The 25,935-nt window shown below is 43.8% G+C and overlaps 1 long non-coding RNA gene across 1 annotated transcript; it reads right to left on the reverse strand.

The window, feature by feature from the left end:
• Positions 1-12,738: 12,738 nt before the first annotated feature.
• LOC144588801 (uncharacterized) lies at positions 12,739-21,453 on the reverse strand. Its single transcript, XR_013544510.1, has 2 exons — positions 14,683-21,453; positions 12,739-14,581 (listed from the first exon to the last, which is right to left on the reverse strand). It is a non-coding gene; the product is annotated as an uncharacterized LOC144588801 (long non-coding RNA).
• Between the last annotated feature and the right edge of the window lie 4,482 nt (positions 21,454-25,935).

Genomic DNA, 25,935 nt, shown 5'->3' on the forward strand with positions numbered 1-25,935 from the left:
GTAACTGCCTACTCTTTATTCCTCTTCATGGTTTTACCCTGATTTAACTGCTCACAGGATCCACTCCCAGATCACTGAACCTGCCGCTTAAGACGGGTTTCCCTGTGTGTTAAAATGAAAAGCCATGCCCATGCAGCAAACTCATCACACGTTTTAATGCCATCACGTTCCTGTTACCAGGCAGAATGATGACACTAATGACTACAATTTTTTTAATGTGTATGAAGCATCTTTTATAGCACATGCTGTGTTGGCACCAGTGCCCAATGCAGAGATGCAATTACTTTTTGTAGTTGTTGTTGCTGAGGGCCAAACGCTAACAAATTAAATTTAGAGAAGGGAAATAGGCTTATATGCAAATGGAATTAAATGCTGACACAAGGATAAAAACCACACTGGATTTAAACAGACTGCTTCTAACCAATCACTAAATTTAAAATTGAGGTGACAGCTTCATCCCTGCATTCTTCATTGCCATCCATGGCGTTAGCAAAAGTTGGCCCAGCATATTTGTAATAGTCCTGATGCAATGAAATGAAGCAGATCATCAAAACAAAAATTGAAAATCCATACACTAAAAGCTCTGTATCAAGGACATGACTTATTAGCGTGCAAGGGATAGAGGTAACAGCCATAAGTGCTGAAGGTTGATTACTGACCACATGCTGTAAAAACCCTGGTCTAGAGTTGTGCCAAGTCTTAAGCTTATTTTCTCTATCTGTAGAGTTCCCCAATAAGAGTCCGCCAACCAACAATAAGCTGTGGGATAAGACTTAATAGCAATAATACTTAACACACATACAGTAATTGGCAAGCATTTAAAATCTTGCAGGTCTCCAAGGGCTGCGGAACCTTTGGTCTGCCACGTGTGCATTTATTTTATTTATTTCTAGTTATTTTTCTCCCGAAAGGAGGCCCAGGGCAGTTGCTTTGAAGGCAGCACCCACAATCACATCCCATTGTCCATGCTGCTGGAGCTCAAACACAGCAAACAATTCCTGCAAATAGTTAGTTCCCTGAATGTGTCGTCAAGTAACCATGTAATGTCACAATGTGATTCTCCACAATCCCAAGGTGGGCATGAGGATGGCTTTAATCCATTATTTGTTCTACAAGAAGAGAGTTGGGTTCGTGTAAAAGAACAAGATTTATTGATTTATATGGCAGAAAACGCGGAGTGAATCGGACCGAACGGAGGCTAGAGCTCATTGGAAGGCCCATTCCGTGGCAGTGGTGGCAGCAAAGAAGTCATCTTTGCCACCACCAATGCCTCTGCACAGGAGTTGCCCAGCAGAGCTCTTCTGAGTAGTCAAGGACCAGTTACATCATGGCCCACAGGAAGATGGCACAGTAACATGCTGTGAAAAAACTGCACAGCACTTTACAGGCAAAATCCCTCAGATCTGCTCTCAGTTGGATGCTGTAGTTACTACAGGTCCTGTAGATGTACCTATGGTTCCTGCTTGTTCCCGTGTTGATTGATCTGCTTCAGTTTTTGCAGCCTGATGATGTGGACAGGATCCTTGGAGAGGTGAATGGGACCACTTGTCTGCTAGATCTTTGCCCTTCCTGGCTTTTCAAAGCTGCCAGAGAAGGACTGGCCAAGTCGGTCCAAGGTGTAGTGGAAGCCTCCTTGCAGCAGGGTAGGAACTCAGGATGCCTAAAGGAGGCAGTAGTAAGACCATTATTGAAAAAGCCTTCCTTGGACCTCACAGTACTGGATAGTTATCAGTCAGTCTCTAATATCCCATTCTTGGGCAAGGTGCTGGAGTGGATTGTGATTTCTCAGTTCCAGGGGTTGCTGGATGAGACGGATTATCTAGATCCATTTCAATGTGATTTCAGGCCTGGTTATGGGACAGAGATGGCTTTCGTTGCCTTGGTGAATTACCTATGCCGGGAACTAGATAGGGGGAGTATGTCCCTTTTGGTTCTGCTGGACCTCTCAGTGGTTTTTGATACCATTGACCATGGAATCCTTCTGGGTCTCGGAAGCATTGTTTTACAGTGGCTCCAGTCCTTTATGGAGGGGAGGACCCAGAGGGTATGCTGGGGGACTCCTGTTCAACATCCTGGCCATTGGCCTGTGGTGTTCCTCATGGATCTGTTTTGTCCCCAATGCTATTCAACATCTACATGAAACCACTCAGAGAGGCTGTCCCGAGTTTTGAGGTTTGGTGTCAGCAATATGCAAATGACACCCAATTCTACCTTGCCTTTCCATCTAAATTCAAGGAAGCTGTTTTGGCTCTAGATCAGTTATCTGGTGTCAGTAATGGAATGGATGAGGGCAAATAAACCGAAATTTAATTCTGACAAGATAGAGGTGCTCCTGGTCAGTCGAAAGGCAGATCAAGGAATAGAGATTCAGCTTATGCTGGATGGGGTTGCACTCCCTCTTAAAATGTAGGTGTGCAGCTTGAGGGTGCTCCTGGATTCGTGTCTAAACCCCGATGCCCAGGTTTTGGCAGTAACCAGGAGTGCCTTTGCACAGTTAAAACTAGTGTGCCAGCTGCACACATTTCTTGAGAGCTCTGATCTGGCCAAAGTGACACATGTCCTAGTTACATATCAGTTGGATTACTGTATTGCGTTCTAAGTGGGGCTGCCTCTGGAAAACGTTTGGAAACTTCAAAGGGTCCAAAATGCTTCAGACAAATGGTTAATTGAGGCTGTTTACAGGGAACATGTAACATTCCTGTCGATCCATTTCCAGGCAGAATTCAAAGTGCTGTTTTTAACCTATAAAGCCCTAAATGACTTGAGTCCAAGCTATCTAAAAAGACTGCATCCCCCTCTATGAGCCTGCCCGAGCATTAAGATCATCAGAGGAGGCCTTTCTCTCAGTCCCACCACCATCACCGATGCATTTGGTGGGGACACAGGAGAGGGCCTTCTCTGTTGCTGCTCCCAGACTCTGGAACTCCCTCCCACAGGAAGCTAGGTTAGCTCTAGGTTTGCTGTCCTTCCGCAAGCAGGCAAGGGCCTTTCTCTTCAGACAGGCTTTTCCTTTGTGAGTGGCAGTCTGAAAAGGATTTTGCGCTCTGTTGCTTTTAAATGTGGTTTTAGTCTTGGTTTTATTTACAGTTTTTTATATGAAACTTGTTTAATTCTTTTTTTCAATATTTATACAAGTACTGTTTTAAGCTTTGTATAAACAGCTTTGTATATTATCTTTTTAATGCGCCACCTTGGGTCCTTTCAAGGGGTAAAAATATTTTAAATTACTGAAGGGGTTCACTGTCAACAACTAGAGCTTTCTCTAAACAGGTGTTGACAGGGTATCTCTCAAACAATTTCTTCCACAAGCTCTCTCTCAGAAGGACTCTGGTTTCAACCTTATAGTAAGAGTCCAAGACACTTTATTTTATATGTATCCCTTCCAACTGAAGGTTAGGCCTGGGGGGGTGGGGGAAGAGATATAACACTGATGGTCCATATGCCTACAACGAATACAAAATCAAGGGCTCCCTGAATAGCTTGCCCAGTGAAGTAAAGATGGGAGGGGTCTGATAAGCCTTCTCTTTTGTACCTCTCCAGGATTTGCTCTTATCACTGGCATCCCTTCTCCTCCTTTTCCGTTTCTCCCCAAAAATATGGTTTGCCAGGAGGACGGATCTTATGCTGCCTCTCAGCTTCTAGTGGCACTGTCAGCTGTACCGATCCCCCAGTCTATGAGTCTTCCTCAACTACCCAGGCCCACTCCTTTGTTTCTCATGAGTCTTTTCTCACTTCCCCCCAACTTTTCGCCTTCTCTGGCTCTTTCTTCCTTTTTGGGACTGCTGTCGCTTCCCAATCTCTCTTCCAATTCCTGGTCCACACAGTCCGTCCGGGTTTCTCTCAGGTCTTCCAGGAAGCTGGAGGTTTTGAACTCAGCAGGTCCCGGGGAGTGACAGGACGGCCCACTGACAAGGGTTCCATCATTGTTACTCGGCCGCCCCGAGTAGACCTTGTCTGGGGGGGGGGGCAGGGTAAAAATCTAATAAAAGTAAAAGTAAGTAAAAAGTAACAAGTCACGTTTTTAAAAGTTACACTTAAAAGCTATTTTAAGACCATTTCAGAAGCATTTTGAGGCAACTTTTTCAAGATTTACACCATTCTCTTATCAAATCTAAGTGACAAGGAAACTATTGCTCTGTTTCTTCTTTTGAAGTATTGCATTTTCAAGATGTAGTATTAGGATTGGCCACTAGAAGAACCCAGAGAGTGCTCCCCAACATTTTTCTGACATGCTAGCCAAGAATGCAGTAGGTTAATAATGCACCAGTGAGCTGGCTGGATTAGCTCAGCAGTTTGGGTCTTTAGCTGCGGCGCCAGAGACTGGGGGTTTGATTCCCTTCTGTGAGCAGAACCAGTTTATGTGGCCTTGGGAAAGCTGCAGAGTCCCGGGGCACAATCAGAAGAACCACTTCTGAGTATTCTCACACTGGAAGCCCCTGAAAAGAGTCAGCAAAAGTCTGAATTGACTTGGTGGCTCATGATTGTTTAATAGTGCACTCAGTAGGAAATCAATTTTTGAGCTGGGGCACCAATCTTGATCGAAGAAATTAGTCTAAACATGATCAAAAATGCAATGAGTTCCTTGTAAAATGTCAGGGTAGCCACATGTTCTGTTTTATAGAAGATAGTCCTCTATGTAAAGTTTTCCTCTTTTCTGTTGAAGGTGCCATATATTTGAAGGGCCACGAGTTCAAGTCTATTTTAAAGATAAAGGGGAGCATGGGCTTTGACGTTGTCCATGCACACTTAACACCTAGACATCAGGCACACAGATCACTTGGTCTCTGCCTTTCCCACATCAGTAAGATGTAAGCTAATCCTATTCAAATTATGAAAATCATATCTACTTTTGCTTCTTTACACACCAATTATATATAAATCAGCACCCTTTTCTGTACCTTGTTTGTTACGGGGATGATGTACATCCTCTTGGTTTTGGTGATGGGGCAGTGGCTACCCTCTCAGGGCACCTGAGAATTTAAATCTAAAGCATCCAAGATACTTGGAATGAGGATCCAAAGTGTTCCCCACACTTTATTCCATGCAAGGCAAAGGTGCTGTTTCAAGCTTGAAAGTTGTTGTCTTGCAAACAAAGCCTTCTTAAACAGAATATCTAATTTATAATAGTTACCAGCACTTGGTGGAATGAGGCACTTGAAATGAAAAATTAGACCAGCCTGGAAAATCTTGATGACATCATCTCCTACAAATTTTAAGCCATTTGGACCATGACCATCCTTGCCACTCCTCCTGTTGGCGGCAAGCAGTCACATTTCTTTATCACCTGTGCTTTTTTCTCAAGAGCACCTGTCTGGAACTACATCCACCCTAACTCAAAGCTCTGTCAGAACCAAGTCCCAGGGGTGTCTCTGAAGACATTCCTTTATTTCTTTGCTCATTTTATGCATAAATCTAGATGGATGTACTTGGAGACAGTGATATAAGAGGGGAAAGCCTGTCCTCCACAATCACCATCAGCCAGGATGGGTATTTTGCTAGATGAAGAATAATCACACAATAATTCAGTGGAGATACATTTTCCTTCTTGAATAGCTGAATAGTTTGAAAATTACAATCTCCGCTTTTATGGAATAGTTCATCACTGTGAAGATGACATTCAGCTCCTCAACAGATCTTAGACAATTCTGTGCATACTCTGACGTGCTGTCCCTCAGCCATGTGACATCCAGACATATGGGACAACAATTCCCAAGATCCTTTACCACTTACCCTCTTGTCTGAGAATCATGGAAACTATAGTCCCCAGTAGAAAGAAACATAAGGTTGAGAATACTTTCTGATATTAAATCCTGCTTTAACTTTGAAGACCATTGTTGCTCACATTGTAGAGGGCCAGCTCCATGTTTGATAGGGCCCTCTACAATGTGCCCCCTAATTCCTTTCCCAAATCTATAGACTTTCATGGGATGTGTGGATGACAATTCAGGGCTGCCATTTAAAATTTTCCACATTACCCTAGAACAATGGTGGTGAACCTTTTTGAGTCTGATTGCCCAAACTGGAAAAAGAAAAAAGAAAAACCAGTGGGCGGCGGGCAGTCGCGGAAGCAGCAGTAGCAGAAGTGGCAGCAGAAGGAGGAATCCTAGGCACGGAGGTGCCTCCAGACCTCATTCCAGATGCGCCTCCAGTTGTGCCCGAGCCCACCACTGCCTATAGCTCGGCTGGCCCACCACCACCAGAACCAGCTGCTTTGGATCCTGGCCCGCTGCCTGTTGGCCTCTAGCACTGCGGCTATAGCTGCCTCCTCAGGTTTGGCTGCCGGGGGTAGCGATCCAGAGACTTACGGCTCGCGTGCCCACAGAGAGGGCTCTGCATGCCAGCTGTGGCACGCATGCTATAGGTTTGCCATGACTGCTCTGGAACAATGCCTCTGTGGGAATTATAAAATTACCATCTCACAGAGACTGTTACCTAGCGTAAGTTTTCCAGGAGAAACATCAAAGCCAGCAAAGCCCCTGGCAACCACCTGAGGGCGCTGTGTGCTGATGCCAAGGTACTTTCTCCAGCCTGGTTCAGACATGGAAAATAAAAATAAAAGGGTTGTTCTTACTAGCCAAACTATTATGGTAAGGATGGGAAGATTCTGAGGCCCAGTTTTTCATCCTTCCTGCCTAATGGGGGCTGCAACACCCCTTGCTGAAAAACAAAACGAGAAGAGAGGTCCCTTGCCCTCACTTATTTTAGAAAAATAAATGTGTGGTTATAACCTGCATTTTATTTAGATAATATAGAGGCTTCTAGAAGCAGCATTTTTCCTTTTTCGCCACAAGAAGAAAGAAAGAAAGAAAGAAAGAAAGAAAGAAAGAAAGAAAGAAAGAAAGAAAGAAAGAAAGAAAGAAAGAAAGAAAGAAAGAAAGAAAGAAAATCAGGTAGTTTGGTGGGGCCTCAGAGGGCAGCAGGCTGCAAATACAGCTTTAGAGATGCATGGGGCCTGTGCATCACATGATTTCCACCTCTACCTTATGTGCTCATCTGATTCTCCTCATCTTCAGTGCAAAGGAAACTGGGGAACCTGTGGGTCTTCAGCTCTTGTTGGACCACAATCACATCACCACTGACCACTGGTCCCGTGGATTGGAGCTAAGGAGGGTTGCTGTCAAAAACATCTGGAGGACCACAAGTTCCTCATGTGTTTTAAACCCTAGTTCAACTGAAATGGGAAGCATGAGATTAGAACAAGTGTGATGGAACCCTAGCCCATTTTTCATGCATGATAACAGGAGAAACAAGTTGATTGGCTAGGGGGATGCAGGAGATGAGCCTATCCAGGACAGCCCAAAGGAGGAGGGGCTAGAAGAGCTGGAGAGGAGAGATGTTAGTTTGTAACTGAGGAGGGACCTTGTGTTTTGGGGCAGTTGGGCTGTTACTTAAGAAAAACGGATATTGATATCTTGCTGAGAATTGTTATGTTGCAATAAAGAGAACATTAATTTTTTTCATTTTTTAACTGCTTGGTCTTGTGTGGTTAATGGCTGGAGTAAAGCTCTTTGAAGGATGGTTATTTTAAAATGTGACAAGCCTGTCCAGAGGCTGATCACAGCAGTAGTAATGCTACATAGCATTCATCAAGTTCACTTTTAACAGGTGCGCCGCCCCTGTGAGGCAGGACAAAGGGTCTAGAATCAACCCAGGTCCCTCCTCCTGGGTGGGCGGGGCTTTAGGATGATGTAGGGGGTTGTTGAGGCCACCGTGGGCCTATAGGCCAGGTTCATAGACGCCGGGGTCCCCCGTGACCAGAGCGCGGCCTCAGGATTGGCCCCCAAAGTGACGTGTCGCCCCTGTGGTCCAGTGGTCCAGTGGGGCGAGGTTGGAGGTATTTGGCTAGAAAAGGGGTGGCTGTAGGGCATACCTTGTTATGCCCTTAGGCCGCCTGGGGCTGAAACTCCACAGCGGTTGCTGAAACACCACAGCGGCGGTTTTGGGAGCCTTCTGTGCATGCTTGCCACTCTTTGCAGAGAATGGTGCGGCTTGGAGAAGATGGAGGACAAGGAAAACCAGCTCCCTGGTACCCAGGGGACCCCAGAGGCAGAAAGCCAAAAGGATCTGGGCACCAAAACCCCAGCCAACCCCAGAAAGCGGTATATGAGTAGAGATTCTAACAATGAGAATATGCCACGTGCGTCACTACAACGCCTGGAAAAACCTGAAAGATGGCATAATATGGAAGCTCCCTTTTATATAGAAAAATCTTCTGAAACATTGGTATGTAATCATTTGTGGAAGGGTGGCACCAGGGGGGTTGCTATATATGATTACTCTGTATATGTGTTTGTTAAAACTCCTCTTTGATTTTTCAGGAACTGTCCCATTTACAAGTAAGTGGAACACCCCTGAAAAAAGGAAAGGCCATGAGATCCATTGTAAGGGCATGCCTTTATGAAATTCTGAAGCACTGTCTGACTGGCTATATGAAACAAGTGTGCGAGGGAGTCCACCTAGAAATGTCTGGTCAACAGGGCCATGTCTGTCTGTCCTGGGTTGCAGACAGCCTTTCAAGAATGCTGCGAATGTTATGTGGAAACATCTGTTTTAAGACTGCTTTTTATGTTCTTACAGTGGTTGCTTATCAGCATAATGTTCTCTACATCACTAGGAGAACTGTGGATTATATGTCTGAGCTTTTTAAAAATGTAACGAATTCTAACAATACCTATTATTTCTATAAAAAAGTTCTGAGAACATCAGATCTGTTGAAACTGGGGCTGGTGGTGGTGTACAGGCTTCTAGGGGTCAGAATTCTGATGATGAGGAGGGAGAGGATTATGATAGTGGTTCAGACTGTGAGGGTGAGGCTACGGCCTCTGATGAGGCGGAGGGTGAGACTGAAGATACTGAGGGTCCAAATAATGTTTCAGATTGTGAGGGCGAGGCTTCGGCCTCTGGTGAGGAAGAGAAGGAATCTGAGGGCACCAAGAAAAAGCCTGTGAAAAAAGGGGGGTTATGGGAAAACCTGGGAATTTAAGGGTGAGTCTTGCATAGCAGAGTTCATTTGGACTTTCACAAAAGGGTGGCTTTTTGTGGGCACTACGTTTATAGCCCATTATTCAGCAAGTTATGATGGCTATTTCATCCTCCACCAATTGATCAAAGAAAAACTGGAGGTAGATCTTATCGCTCAAAGGGGCAAACATATCTATAACAGTAAAAGTTCTAGGTATAAAATTCCTGGATTCTCTCAGCCATCTCCCCATGGCCCTCTCAAAGCTCCCCAAATGTCTTGGGTTCGAGAAGGAGTTTAAGAGATATTTTCCCCACTATTTCAATATCCCTGAAAATAGCCAGTACGAGGGTCCCATGCCACCCCCCAGGAGATTATGGGATGCAATACATGATGCCTTCTGAGCAGAAGGTTTTATTAGAATGGTATGCTGAGAATCTGATGCAAACCTTTAACCTGCAGAGAGAACTGGCTTTCTATTGCCAATAAGATGTTAATATCCTGGTACAGGCCTGCACAAAATATTGCCATGAGTTCATGGAATTGACAAAGATTAAGAAAAAGCATGGTGATGACTATGAGTAGTTTGCCATAGACCCCCTTCAATACCCCACCCTGGATAGTGTGTGTGTTGCCATGTACAGATTCAAGTTTTGGAATAGATAGACACAATAGCTATTCCTCAGCCAGACAACTATCATAACCAGTGTAAGATATTCATCCGCACCAATCCAATGGCTATCTTATATTGCACACAAAGAAAAAAAATCAGGATTCAGCACACCTTGAATGGCGGGGAATTTCTTATTGGTGACTATTATGTGAATGGTTATATGGCTGAGATGGGTCATGAATCTGTCTAGAATTCTTGGGCTGTTTTTTCCATGGCTGTGTCCTTTGCTATCATTCTGAAGATTGGAATCCTCTGGCAGGAAAAACATATGGGATTCTTTACAATGCTACACAGGAAAGGGCAGCTGTCCTGAAAAGCAAGGGTTTTGAGGTCAGATCAATTTGGGAACATGAGTGGGGAGCTATGCTAAAAACGGACGAAGAGCTCAACGAATTCCTTGCTTAAGACGATTTTCCAGAGCCCTTAGAACCTAGGGACACTCTCTTTGGGGGTTGTACAAATTCAGTCTGTCTGTACTACAAGCCTAAATGTGGAGAGCAGATTCATTACAGAACTATGATTTTACCAGCCTTTACCCCTATGTCAACAAAATAAAGAGTATCGTCTGGGTCACCCCAAAATGGGTGAGGGGGAATGGAACCTGTCCTTAGGGGATTACTTGGGGGACCTCACAAACGAAGTCCCAGCAGGGCTGCATATCACTGAGTTTGTTTCTTCTGGCCCTAAATCATACACGTATAAGCTTTCAAACAACACTGCATGCCTGAAGGTCAAAGGGATCACACTGAATGTTGCTAATTGAGAAAAAAAATTGATAGTCTCAAAGACCTGGTTTTTACACACATTTCAGACAAGTAAGATGGCTCACCCCGTGGAATAGTTGTGCAGCAATCATGTATTCTTAGGGATAAACAATAGTGGTTGATTCGCACAAAGCTGTTAAGAAAAACTCAAAAGGTGGTTTATGACAAAAGAGTGATTACAGGAGGTTTTAAAACCCTTCGTTATGGCTACTGAAATGAATATGAGGTGAGTCCATCCTTTTTCAGCCATTCTAGCAGGGCCTAGCAGGTGTGGAAAAACCTTTTTTATAAAAAAACATGTTGGACAATGCTCACAGTGTATTTTCTGATATGACTGAAAATATTATTTGGTGTTATAACTGTTGGCAACCTGTATATAAAAATATCCTATGTAAATATCCCTTTATTCGTTTTGTAGATGGATTGCTGGATAAATTTGATGATAATGTTCTGTTACCCACCACTAAAATAAACATCTTGATTTTAGACAATTTGATGCTGTGTTACTCTGATAATAAGGAAGTGGAAAAGTTATTTACTGTTTTTTTTATTACTCAGAACGTTTTCTGCAAGGGGAAAAGTGCCCACAACATTAGTCTAAATGCCAAGTATATGGTCCTATTTAAAAGTCCCAGGGATTAACGGCAAATTACAATGCTAGCCCACCAGATGTACCCACAAAATGTCCATTTCTTCATGGAAGCTTTTGCAGATGCTACAAGAGTTCCCCACAGTTATCTGTTGGTGGATTTAACACCAATACTCCTGAATCTTACAGACTGAGAACAGGACTTTTCCCTCCTGACTGGCCTGTGGTCTATACCAGGGATCGACAATTCCCGGTCCACGGCCCGCTGCCGGTCTGTGGGCTTGCAGGAACTGGACTGCGGATATGGATCTCCACCCCCCTGCATGCACACGGTGGGCGTGTCATGCTCATGCATGGGCGTGTCACACTTATGCATGGGGATGTCACGCTCGTGCAAGAGGGTATCATGCTCACAGTGGGTGTGTCATGCTTGCACGGGGGCATCTCACGCTCATGCAGAGGCATGTTGTGCTTGCAGGGGATGTCCCCCATGCATTGAGTTTGTTCCCCCCAGCCAGTCAGCGACCCCAAAAAGGTTGGGGACAGCTGGTCTATACGATGAAGAAAGCTGCTTCAGGCAACAAAAGATGGCTGCTTTGAGACCTTTTTCTTTATTAGGGTAGGTTCCTCTGAAAGGCATCATGTCTGAACGTATAAGGCGAAACCTCCTGCTTTTAAAACTCCTTATTAAGGCACCCCTGCGCCAGAGAAAAGCCATTTTATGTGCTGCTTTGGATGATCTGATCACCGCTATTTCAGAAATTGCTCTGAACACTTTAAAAGGAAACATTGCTCTAACGCCTCAACAGGTATGTGTTTTGAAGAAAAAACGTACTCTGATTAAAACCTTGAGTAACAAGAGGGTCCCCCTACGGTGGAAGAAGCATCTGGTGAAGCAGTCTGGAGGTTTCCTGGGCCCCTTATTGAGCTTTGCCGTCCCTCTAATAACCAGACTTTTAACTAATAAGTAATGGAATATGCTGAAAAGATGCATTTGGTCCCCAGTGCTTAACTACAAGAGCTGAGGGGTGTGCCAGAAAACATCAGGACCACTACAGTGAGATGCCTGCACTCTGAGATGACAGAAATTCTCTTAAGGTCAGACTTGTCAGAGTATGAAAAAGCCAAGCTTTACAACGGCATTCTACAGAGATTTTTAGCGCTGACCAAACAAGAGGTGGAAAAATTAAGTCCTCCTCCCCCACAATGACCCACATCTCCCCCCCCTTCCTCCTCAAGTGCCCATCCTTGTTGACAGAGCTGCTGTTATTCAAGAGGTTTTAGACAGCATCCTGAAGCGGTACAAGAAAAATGCAGAGATTTTGCTACATAAATTAAGGCAACATCAAGATATCTTTTCATGGGATGACAAAGGGACATTCCTGTATCGGGGAGAGTTCTTACCTGGCTCTAATATTCTGGATCTGGTGAGAGGGGTCACCCAATCTACGACTGTTTCTGCTAAGACAAAACCCAAAGGCTGGGATATTTTTCTGAAAGCTATGGCCGAACTAAATATGCCCACGTCTCTTGTGGGGAATTCAGCCGCTAAAGAGCAATTAGAAGCGCCGAAACCATCTCCCCTTGCTGCTGCCCCTCTACCTGCAGCAGGTGCTGTTGCACAGCCAAAGAAGCAACTTGAGAGACCAGAATGGCGGTGTGTGAAGTCCCTGACCCTGACGCCTCAGAGGACACTAGTCAACAAATCCGGTTGCACACTTTCTAAAACACATCAATAAAAACAAGAAAGATGAAACATTTAATTTTTGTCTTTATTTTATGTTATGCACAGATTCCATTTTATGTTTTACACTGTGATCTACAGCCTTGAACATGGTGAAACAGACTGCAGGGTTGCCAATATTTCTTCCTTTATCTAGCCTTGAGAAACTCTACAGCCATGCGATCATTTTTGGGAAGCATCTTCCAAGTACAGCTTTAAAATCTGGTCAAACAACAGGCTTTTTGTTCTACTCTGTAAAAAGAACACACAGTGATAGCCACAGGTCACTGCTGAAGGGTTCTGTGTAGCTGTCTCTTGAGGAATATTACCTCTTTGCACTGATGCCATTAAAAAGCTGTAATGGTTTCAAGGATGTGTGGGTTGTCTGGGTCTACACCGTAAGAGTAAAAAAAACACCTCCAGGGCCATGAGAGAGAGAGAGAGAGAGAGAGAGAGAGAGGAGTGTTCACCAGAACTTTTGGTAATAAGCATTCTTGGTAACAGGTCACAGAGGTAGACGTCTAGAAAGGTCTTGTCTCATTGTAATACACTTAATATCTGCACCATGTTAATCTTCACATGTAATCAAAGAGGACGTTTCTGCTGGATTGATTTCAATCACGTTGTCAAATACCCAGTCCTGACTATGGCCTCCCCATCATAATCCGTTAACTGGTATACAGGCCTCTCTGTGCCTCTGATAACCCAAGCCATTATAAATATTTCAGTGGTGAAATTCTGTTCCTATCCCTTATCAAATACCCCTTTCATTTTAGAAACCCTCACACAGTCTGCTTTTCTGAGTTTTGGAACCTCTTTTTTTGTTTCAGTAGAGACCCCATAGACCGTTTTCCAGACGGCCAGAGCATTGTGATGATTCACATCTACAGGTCTACATTTAATAGATCTATGAATGCTGTGGTTATAGCTTTTAAGGAACTGTGGTAATACATCCACATACCTGTAGGTATTATTAGCCATGAAATACTTCCATATTTTTGTTGTTAATGTTCTGTTAAACCTCTCCATCACCCCCACTTTGACCTCATTATTGGTGACAAAATTGTGTATTCCACATTTCTTAAATAAGCTGCTTACAGGCCTGTTTAGAAATTCACTGCCACAGTCCATCTGATTTTGTCTGGTTTTCTTCTGTCTTCTTTGAAAATATCATCAAAAGCTTTGGCCATTTCTTCACCTGTTTTGCCTTTGAGAACTTTTGCCCAGCTGTGCTTAGAAAGGATGTTGATGCATACCAGGATATACTTGTAGCCCTAGTTGTACAGAGCAAATTGTTGCATATTGACCAACTCTGCCTGCCATTGGGCATCTACTTTCTTTTTAAATGAACTCTAGCCAGTCTATGCAGTGTATAGGCATCCTGATCAGGAAGCCATTGAGAAACAGCCCCTCCAATGTTTTGATCTGCTTTTTGGCTTCCCTAAAGAGAGAGTTCAGACCACCAAAACTCCTCACTGATGAGGGTGTGTAATAGATATTGTGTACTATTTCCCCCTGTGCAGCCATCTCAACCATTAACACAAATATGAATAAGGTATGGTACAATAAAGTCTCTTTGTTAAAAGATAGCATATTACAAGAGTATTGTAAAACAATCATCTAAGCCTCGAGGTAGTAGAAACACATGAAATACAGAATAGATTTACAAGCTGTACATGTAGAAACACATGCAATATAGGATAGATTTAGAGGCTGTATATTCATGCAGGGCAGTTTATCGTCCTCAGCATCCCGAGCCTTCTCCTGTGAGTGAGAATGAAACAACATCATCTGCTGATTTCAGATCAGTTCTGTTTGGCCCATGTCCACAATCGCACTCAAGTACATCATTCTCATCATCCCGAGCCTTTTTCTGTGGGTGAGAATAAAACAACCCTTTAGTAAGGTTTTTTTTAAAAGATCTTAAAACGCCTAACATACCCCATAACTATAGCTTTTCGAAAATGCTATTACCTGGTTGACTTGATGCTCTGCATCACTCTCAAAGCCTTCATCTGAAACCTCTTCCACCATCAAATCCTCAGGGCCGTTGGCATCCCCTGCAAAGACCGGTTTTGCCAGCACACAGCCATCCACATCCTCTGCTGATTTCAGGCCATCACCGGTTGGCTTCTGTAAAGCTCTTTTTGACCATTGCCCACAATCACACTCAAGCCCATCCTTATCATCATCACCCCACATCAGGGTGCAGGCCAGGTTTCTTGTGGTTTTCAGCTTCTGCTTTGGCTTTGCAGTAAATATGAATATGTCTTCTGCAGACCTGCATTTTCTTCTTAGATTTTCTGGGTCTTCAGGCAGCAGCTCCCTGAGACTTGCAGGGGATCCTAAGGGGCACAGAGGCTTGGAAGAACCCACAAGCCCCTGGTAGTAACCTTCGGGGCGCAAGCGCCTTTTGGCTTTCACAGTCGCCTTTTGGCTTTCCGCCTTTGGGGGCGACTGGGATGAGGGAAACTGGTTTTCCTTCTCCTCCATCTTCTCCAAGCTGCACCAGACTCTGCAAAGAGCAGCAAGCACATGCAGAAGGCCCCCCCAAACCACTGCTGTGGCGTTTCAGAAAGCACTGCGGAGTTTCAGCCCCAGGTGGCCAAAGGGCATACCAAGGAATGCCCTACGGCCACCCCTTTTCTAGCCAAACTCCTCCAACCTCACCCCATTGACCCACAGGACTGTGGGAGCAACACGTCACTTCGGGGCCAATCCTGAGACCACGCTCTGGTCATGGGGGGACCCCGGCATCTATGAATCCCTCCTATAGGCTCACGGTGGCCTCAACAACCCCCTACGTCACCCTAAAGCCCCACCCACCCAGGAGAAGGGCCCTGGGTCAATTCTTGACCCTTTGTCCCGCCTCGCAAGGGCTGCACACCTGTCAAAAGTGATTTTGATGAATGCTAGGTAGTATTACTATTCACAGCAAGTGAAGAACAGAAATCCACCTCCCTCTCTCTTCATTTCTTCTCTGCTACTTTTTTATGAGAGATAAGGAATCACCTCTGAATGCAGAGGAGGTACTAATGTCACTCTATTCCAAAAACTATATCCGTTTGAAACTTCACAAGTAATTTGTGTGATAACCAGAATCTAACACACTTCCTTTGCAATGGAAATTTAATGTGCACCATTCAGGAGAGAGGCAGAATTTGGCAAAAAGCAAAATAGTTGTGGATAATGTATTTTCATAGAAGTGAGCTAATTATCATTTCAAATCTTAATATGTGGCCCTACTGGCACAGTCTCCTGAAAGAAACTAACCTTAATTTAGCCCAACATGGTAATTATATTGCCTGATTTTTTTTAAATAAAGATATATCTGTTTGCACATCTACTTTTAGGAAAAGCCTATGATTGCTTTCCAAACTGAGGGTGGAGCAGCTTAATGTATATGCGTTTTTAGCACTGCAGCCTTTCTTTTCTTTTTCAGACCTGCTTAAACGCAAGCATGGGGGAAGGAAAATCGGTCAAGCAAGGGTTTTGTGACTCGCATGGCCCTGTGCAATTAAGAGGCCATTGTCAATTTTAAGATTGTCATAAATCCATTGGAGAATTTGAGACAATTCACAAAACAATTATGATAGAATGAAAAGTGGGGATGGTCCAATCTGCTGAAATGAAATCCAGCTCCCTGAAATAGAACACTGGGAGAGAAGAGGGGGGTGGAAATCCATTCCTAAAATATGTTGGGAGAATAAAAGGCATATGGAACAGATTGATTGAGGAGTCACAGTCTTTTAATAACAAAGGTTATTTGGCAGGAAGGTAAAGGGATTTGCTTAGCTCTGAATGACATTTGGCTAAGTGCAGTAGGTGCTTTTTGCATCCAATTATAGGGCAAACAGGGAAACCTACACAGATGCTCGGGGAAAACAGATGTATTGTTTTGCCCACTTATACCTGTAGCAAGAAATAAGCAAAATGTCTATGCATGTTAATTACAGGGCTGTCCGCACTGAAACAGTTTTGGAGTCACTTTCCACCTGCAAGGACAAATAAATCCATATCATTCACATTGCAATGGGATGTACAATATTTCAGCTGCATCCAGGAATCAGAGCATATTGTACCTCCGTTTATTTCACAGTGATAGGAGGCTTTTGGACAGAGAATGAGATTAATGACAACAGGCCAATTTCGGGATCCAAGCACAGCCATTGTTAAACAAGTGAACCTCACGCAAACTGCTGAGACCAACAGAAGTTGGGGTGAAAACAAGTTGGTTCCACAGACCTTTGCCCCCCACATGGGAGTGTTTGATTAATTACGAGATAGATTCAACTGGTTTAACTCACATACCCAAAACTAGAACTTAAAAAAGAAACACAAGGTATGCAATCAGCCCCTCTAGTCAGTTCCAAGTCAGTGTGCGGTCTTATTTTGGCAACCCCATTCTTTTAGAGAACAATGTTAAGAACAATCAAGGCACATCTTCTCAGCATGCTCTGAATTTTATTTGAAGGCTCCACAGAAATTAATCACAAAAGGTCAGATTAGATTCTAGGTTTGCCGCCTGTTTTTCTGCAGAGCTGCTCCCCCAAGTGGTGAAAGGAATACCTGTGTCAAAGTTACACATAATTTCGTACATTGATCACTAGGGGGGAGGTGTTGCAGAAGTGCTCCCCCAAGTGGCGACAAACATTAGTATGGGGAACATTACTTTTAAGACATTAAATGGATTTGTGCTGTTTTGCCCCATTTAGTAAAATAAATAAATAAATAAATACTGAATTCAAGAATGACATATTAAATTTAACAAGTAATTTCCAAGTTCTTAGGGTGAGGGTTCTATGGGGCAATGGTGCAGTTCACAGTTCCTGCCATTCCACCATCAGTGCACTGACCACTACTCCACATTCACTCTTAAGGCCAAACTGCCCGCTAGAGACAACTGTAATCATATCAGTGTTCAACAGATGTGATTGAGGAAGTCTTTTGTATCTGATAAGTTAACAAGGAAGAATGTGGAAGACCAATCACAAAGCAAGGGAAGAAAAATTGGCAAACTATGGTAGATGTTTGTTGTGTGTTAAGTCCCATGACTCTATGCACAACGGCTTATGCTAATGTCTTACTTCAGGGCAGTTCACTGCTGACATTTATGCTAATTGTATTATGCAGGTTTCAAAGTATTAAGAAGAATTAGACAGCTGCTTGTCTAACAACACAAGAAGCGACTCTACACATGGACATCACCAGATGGGCAATACCAAAATCAGATTGATTATGTTCTCTGTAGCTCTATACAGTCAGCAAAAACAAGACCTGGAGCTGATTGTGGCTCTGGTCATCAGCTTCTTATAGCGAAATTCAAGTTTAAACTGAAGAAAGTAGGAAAAACCACTGGGCTAGTCAGGTATAATCTAAACCAAATCCGTTATGAATACACAGTGGAAGTTAAGAACAGATTTAAGGAAACAGATTTGGTGCACAGAGTGCCTGAAGAACTTTGGATAGAGGCTCGTCACATTGTACAGGAGGCAGCAACAAAAACCATCCCAAATAAAAGGAAATACAAGAAAGCAAAGAGGGTGTCCAACGAGGCCTTACAAATAGCAGAGAAGACAAAATGCAAGTGAAACAGGGAAATTTGCAGAAAATTGAATGCTGACTTCCAAAGAATAGCAAGGAGAGACAAGAGGGCCTTCTTAAATGAAGAGTGCAAAGATATATAGGAATAGAATAGAAAGGGAAAAAACAGAGATCTGTTCAAGAAAATTGGAGATATTAAAGGAACCTTTTGTGCAAAGATGGACATGATAAAGGATAAAAATAGTAGGGACCTTACAGAAGCAGAAGACATCAAGAAGAGGTGGCAAGAATACATAGAGGAATTATACCAGAAAGATCTGGATGTCCCGGACAACCTTGGGCCAGACATCCTGGAGAGTGAAGTCATGTGGGCCTTAGTAAGCATCGCTAACAACAAGGCCAGTAATGGTATTCCAGTCAAACTATTTAAAATCTTAAAAGATGACGCTGTTAAGGTGCTACACTCAATATGCCAGCAAGGTTGGAAAACTCAGCAGTGGCCAGAGTATTGGAAAAGATCAGTCTACATCCCAATCCCAAAGAAGGACGGTGCCAAAGAATGCTCCAACTACCATACAATTGCACTCATTTCACATGCTAGCAAAGTTATGCTCAAAATCCTACAAGGTAGGCTTCAGCAGTATGTGGACCGAGAACTCCCAGAAAGAAGTACAAGCTGGATTTTGAAGGGGCAGAGGAACTGGAGACCAAATTGCTAACATGCACTGGATTATCGAGAAAGCCAGAGTTCCAGAAAAACATCTACTTCTGCTTCATTGACTGTGCAAAAGCCTTTGACTGTGTCAACCACAACAAACTATGGCAAGTCCTTAATGAAATGGGAGTGCCTGACCACCTTATCTATCTCCTGAGAAATCTATATGTGGGACAGGAAGCAACCGTTAGATCTGGATATGGAACAACTGATTGGTTCAAAATTGGGAAAGGAGTACAACAAGGCTGTATATTGTCTCCCTGCTTATTTAACTTATATGCAGAATACAATGGTGCCTCGCTTTACAATTGCCCCACATTATGACAAAACCACATTACGATGATGTTTTTGCGATCGCAATTGCGATCACAAAACGATGGTCTGAATGGGGTTTTTTTTCGCTTTGTGATGATCGGTTCCCTGCTTTGGGAACCGATTCTTCGCAAAACGACGATTTTCCTCCAGCTGATCGGCGGTTTCAAAATGGCCACCGGGTAAATAAAATGGCTCCCCGCTGTTTTCTGGGACGGATTCCTCGCTGTACAGGCACCGAAAATAGCCACCCTATGGAGGATCTTCACTGGACGTTGTGTTTCCAGCCCATTGGAACTCATTGAAGGGGTTTCAATGCGTTTCAATGGGCTTTTTATTTTCACATTACGACGTTTTTGTTCTACAGCGATTTCGCTTGAACGAATTAACGTCGTAATGCGAGGCACCACTGTACATCATTCGAAAGGCTGGACTGGAGGAATCCCAAACCAGAATTAAGATTGCCGGAAGAAATATCAACAACCTCCGATATGCACATGATACCACTCTGATGGCAGAAAGTGAGGAGTAATTAAAGAACCTCCTAATGAGGGTGAAAGAGGAAAGTGCAAAAAATGGTCTGAAGCTCAACATAAAAAAAACTAAGATCATGACCACTGGTCCCATCACCTCCTGGCAAATAGAAGGGGAAGATATGGAGGCAGTGACAGATTTTACTTTCTTGGGCTCCATGATCACTGCAGATGGTGACAGTAGCCACAAAATTCAAAGATGCCTGCTTCTTGGGAGGAAAGCAATGACAAACCTAGGCAGCATCTTAAAAAGCAGAGACATCACCTTGCCAACAAAGATCCGCATACTCAAAGCTATGGTTTTTCCAGTAGTCATGTATGGAAGTGAGAGCTGGACCATAAAGAAGGCTGACCACCAAAGAATTGATGCTTTTGAATTTTGGTGCTGGAGGAGGCTCTTGAGAGTCCCCTGGACTGCAAAGAGAACAAACTTATCCATTCTGAAGGAAATCAACCCTGAGTGCTCACTGGAAGGACAGATCCTGAAGCTGAGGCTCTAATACTTTGGCCATCTCATGCGAAGAGAAGACTCCCTGGAAAATACCCTGATGTTATGAAAGTGTGAAGGCAAGAGGAGAAGGGGACAACAGAGGATGAGATGGTTGGACAGTTTCATCGAAGCTACCAACATGAATTTGACCCAACTCTGTGAGGCAGTGTAAGACAGGAGGGCCTGGCGTGCTCCGGTACATGGGGCCACGAAGAGTCGGACATAACTTAGTGACTAAAGAACAACAAGACAGCTGCCTCAGGTAGCAAATTTTGGGTGTCACAGAAAGTCAACAAAATGTTAATGATTTAATTAATTATAACTGTATTTTTCTTGCCGGAAATGGGTATAGGCATTTGTGAAATTTTCTGCTTCAGGTGCCAAAATTATTTGACTGTCCTAGGGTACTATCCACCATGACACTGTGAGAGGGACACAATACAGTGCTTTGCCTTAGGTAACAAGTATTTTGAGTCAGCTTCTTTGGTGGAGTCCCTCCCATATACGTGGGCTTCCACAGTAAGCTTACACAGACACAGCAGCTGAAATTCTCCAGCCAATGTCTCTGATGACCTATGTTTTAATTCCCCACAGTGCCAGAATAACACCAATTATGGGGTATCCAAATGGCTGCTTGCCATCCTTGCCAGGGCACTGAGCCCAGGTAACTTCTAAGGATATCTGAATCTGGACTTAGTCTGTAGTATTCTTCTCTCTTTGCCCCTTTACACACAAAAAATCAACCCCTGATGTTCTGTTGCTGTTTGAAATGGATGAAACAAAACAAACAAAAGCCTTAGATTTGAAGTAAAAAGCACCATTCGTATTTGCCTTTCCCATGAGGAAAATGAATCTTCTTAGGGAAGCCACACTCTCATACTTGCTCCCCTGCACCTGAAGTGCTGAAACATCTTAGAAGATTTCTGGAATAATTACAGACAAAATGTCCACTAACTAACTAACTAACTAACTAACTAACTAACTAACTAACTAACTAACTAACTAACTAACTAACTAACTAACTAACTAGCTTGCTTGCTTGCTTGCTTGCTTGCTTGCTTGCTTACTTACTTACTTACTACCCCATAGTGCAACACACTCTCTGACTGGTTTATAACAAAACATACAAAGAAAGAGAGAATTTAAAAACAATCGAATCAACAATCAATCAATAAAATTACTACCTAGTTAACTTATCTTTAAAAAGGGACGTGGTGGCGCTGTGGGCTAAACCACAGAAGCCTGTGTAGGGCCAGAAGCCCAAGCAGTCGTAAGATCGAATCCACGCGACGGAGTGAGCTCCCATTGCTTTGTCCCAGCTCCTGCCAACCTAGCAGTTCGAAAGCATGCAAATGCAAGTAGATCAATAGGGACCACCTCGGTGGGAAGGTAACAGCGTTCTGTGTCTAAGTCACACTGGCCATGTGATCACGGAAGATTATCTTCAGACAAAACGCTGGCTCAATGGCTTGGAAACGGGGATGAGCACCGCCCCCTAGAGTGGAACACGACTGGACAAAAATTGTCAAGGGGAACCTTTACCTTTACCTAACTTATCTTTAGATAAATAAAGAATTTGAAACAACATTGGACATTTCAGATATGATAACTAGTAAAAGGCAGCTTTGAACAGTTCTGTTTATACTAAGTTCCCAAAGACTGTGAAAGAAGGTGCCTGGCGAACCTCTGCTGGAAATTTATTCCAGAGGTGTGGATCGACAACTGAATAAGCCCAGTTTCTGATGTTTGCTCTTTTGTACAGAACTTGGTAATGTTACTTTTGGGGACAGTAACTTCCAGAATCTGCTAGCCAACATATCCACCAGCCTCCTTAGTTGGTTTCTCCATTTAAATGCCATTCTCAAGAAAGCATTCTCTGCAGTGATCAGAAGATCTTTGAAAATTGGGATGCTTCAGAGGGAAAGGAGACATCACTCAAATACTCTGATAGATCTGAGTGATGCTATTCATCACTTCATGCTATTATCTTCCAGTAGTATTAAAAATGAGCTGAACACAAAGGCTTAATGGAGTCCTTTTGCCTTATCAGGAATAGTGGGGGTAGGGGAAGGAATGCGATTATGTTAGTAGTAGGCATCCTACAGTCTTGAGAGACTATGGTAATGTACTCTGAATAGAGGTCTTGAAACAGCGTCTAGTGTGGCTGAGAAGGCCAATTCAAGACTGACAATCCCTTCCACACTGAAGACAAATACAATCTGTCTCTTGTCCAGCTCCCTGATTTTGCTGCTTTTGGAACTGCCTCTTTGCCTCAGCCTGCTGGGCAAGGGTCTCTTCAAATTGGAAGAGGCCATGCTGCACCTCCCGCCTCCAGGCTGAATGCTCAGATGTCAAGGTTTCCATCTGTTGAGGTCCATTCCTAAGGCCTTCAGATCCCGCTTGCAGATGTCTTTGTATCGCAGGTGTGGTCTCCCTCTGGGGTGATTTCCCTGCACTAATTCTCCATACAGGAGATCTTTTAGAATCCGACCATCATCATGCTCACGACATGCCCAAGCCAATGCAGACTTCGCTGTTTCAGTAATGCATACAGTACATGCTAAAAATTCCAGCTCATTCTAGGACTACTCTATTTGGAACTTTGTCCTGCCCGGTGATACAAAAATGTGTTGGAGACAATGCATATGGAACGTGTTCAACTTCCTCTCCTGCCGTGCACAAAGGGTCCAGGACTCACTGCAATGCAATTATGAGAGCAAAATATTCATCACAGCTCTTAGGCTGACACTGGCCGCGGTATCCAGGGGACATCTCATCCACAGAAAATATATATTTTACTCCATACAATCCTTTTGATGTGTTCCTATGGCTTATCAAATTTCCCCAGCAGAGACTGCATTTTATGGACAGGTACTAAAGCGGGAGACAATGAGGAACACAGGGAGAGTCCAATAACAGAACAATTCAAAACATAAAGTAGTGAATGATTGTAGGTGGTGAGGTGAAATTCAACAAAAAGAAGTGCCTAATTTTGTGAAAGATAAGTTTGGAGATTCTGACTTAGAGATTCTTGGAGCTGTTGTTCAAAAAAGCAACCTATTCAACTTCTACTGCTGTATGTTAGCGGAGATGGGATGGGAGAAGTGCTTAATCAAGGGCCTAGTGCAACCTCTGCAAAACCTGGAGTTTCAGATGTGTTCCCATCATCCTCAGCTGTTTGCAATTTTCACTGAGGCTGCTGGATATTAGCGTCCAACAGCATCAAGAACTAGAGATGGGAACGAATATAAAAACGGATCAGATTTTCTGATGAATATAGCCAATTCATCATATATTCATTGATCCATATTTGTAAAAATTTAAATCAGGATAAATATGGCTTGACGAATATTTCTTCAGTTTTACTCGTTGATCTGTTCACATTCATCAGTATTTGTTACCCCCTTGGGGGGCCTCTCTGAGCTTGCTGGTGCCAATTCGAAGCTCTGGCGAATCAGGACAGAGTTCCTGGATTGGCATGTCTGGCAGCCAATAGCGCTGTTGAAAGGTGTATGTACTTTTACAGATGCTTCATATAAAGCTTTTCCCATCTGGCTGTTGCCACTTCTGTTTGTGCTCCCTGGAGTTAGAACATTTGCTGCTCGCTGGCTTGCTGGTGCTCTAGCAGTTTCGCAGCAGCAAAGCAAAGACTTATATTTTTCTTTTTCATCATCATCATCATCATCATGTGTGTGTGTGTGTCTGTGTGTGTGTGTGTGTGTGTGTGTGTGAGTGTGTGTGTGTGTGTGATCAGGTGGGGGAGCTGTCGTCATGTGACTGTGGAATCTTTTCCTTTATATTCAGTTTTCAAAAGTTCACTTTAGAGAGGCTTCTGTCTCTCAGGGAATTTGGTGGGTGGTTGAATCCATCATTCCTTTTTCTTCCAAAAGTACTTTGTGTGTGCGTGTGTGTGTGTGTGTGTGTTTGTGTGTTTGTGTGTGTGTGTGTGTGTGTGTGTGTGTGTGTGTGTGTGTGTGTGTGTGCGCGCGCGCGCGCGCGCATGTGTGTGTGTGCGCATGCACATGCTTTTCTTTTTAGACTTTTTTGGCTTCTCTGCCACAGTGGGTCAGGGGGAAATTTTCCTAATTACATTATACTGAGGAGGGGCTTTGTTTAGGCAGGCAGGTCACATTATAGTAAAAGAATTACACCACCATCATTCTAAAAATAAAATTTATACACACTCTCTGACCCTCTACTGTATTAGTTTCCTTCCTAAATCTCCATTGCTTTATTTGTTTAGTTGGTTTGTTAGGCAGGCAATAGAAAATGAAGGGATTTCTTTGGGGCAATCCAAGGGGAAGAAGGCTGTGAAGGTATGCAGGCTAGGTAGCACCACCGTCATCACAACCACCACGTGTACAACCTCGTCTACGATAACCAGTGCCACTATCCCTCCTCCGGTGGCCTTGCAGGCATGCAGGGAAGCAAAGCTTCCAGAGGTGCCAAAAGAACTGCCGCTCGTCTTCCTAGAGGACTCTGAGGAGTTACTGGCTTCCGAAGATCCCCAGTCTGAGTTGGAACCAGTAACAGCAGGGCAGGCTCCACAGCCGGGCCCCACTCCTGTCCCCAGATCCATCTGTTCCCTCCTCCCAGACCAGCAGCACCCCCTGGGACACAGAGTTCTTGCCAGGCCAGAAGTCAGGGGTGGGCAATAGGGCCTCATTTGGGCAAACATGGCAGAGGGGCCATGTGGGATCATTTCATGGGGCTCAGGCTTTTTGACAGAGCCAAACAGCCTGCTGTGCTGCCAAATACCTCCTTGCCTCCAGTCCTCCTGAGGACAAACTCTACTTCACTGGCACAAACTCTACTTCACTGGCACAAACTCTACTTCACTGGCAAATGCAATGTTGTGCTGAGCTGAAGAAAAACTCGATGCCTCGTGCATGCCTCTGCCAAAGGGAGCTCTCATTCTGCTGGGGCTAAATATAACTCCCTCAATGCCATGGGCTTCTGTGCCATGTGGTAAACTCTCCCGGGGGGACCCAGTTTGTGGGAGAATAACTCGGGCTTCCGATATCCGTGGGCATGTGGGGAAAGACATAGGAAGCTCCACTGTGAATCTGGAATCTCTAAGTACCTGTGGGGAGCTTTCCTGTGGGGGTGCTCTTTGTGACTGTATAACATGGGGGTCCATGATCCAATCTTCACCAAACTTTCAGGAGTTGTAGAAACGTGTCTGAGGAAGCTTCCCTGCAAATGTGATATCTCTAGTTCATTGGGGGGCAGTGTTATAGCCATTTAAAATGCAGACAAATTGACAGATTGGTTCATTGATTTGTCAAAGAATATCCGTATATTCGTATTCGTTGTTCTGTTATCCTTGACAAATAATGGATCAAAATGAATCACCATCTTTTTGATTCATCCCCATCTCTATCAAGGACTATAAGTTAAAAGAAGTTGGTATAACATCTTAAAAATTCTGGGAAAGGCAGAAGGCAACAGAAAAAGAGAAAGGCCAAATGCAAGATGGACTTACTTCTTAAAAGAAGCCACAACCTCGAATCTGCAAGAGTTGAGCAGGACTGTTGTGTACTGGACATTTTGGAGAGTGTTCATTCATAGGATCTCCATAATTTGGAGGCAACATGATGACACATAACAACAATAAGCAAAACTTCTGAACT

This window comes from Pogona vitticeps, chromosome 4, assembly GCF_051106095.1.
Source record: "Pogona vitticeps strain Pit_001003342236 chromosome 4, PviZW2.1, whole genome shotgun sequence".
NCBI lineage: Eukaryota > Metazoa > Chordata > Lepidosauria > Squamata > Agamidae > Pogona > Pogona vitticeps.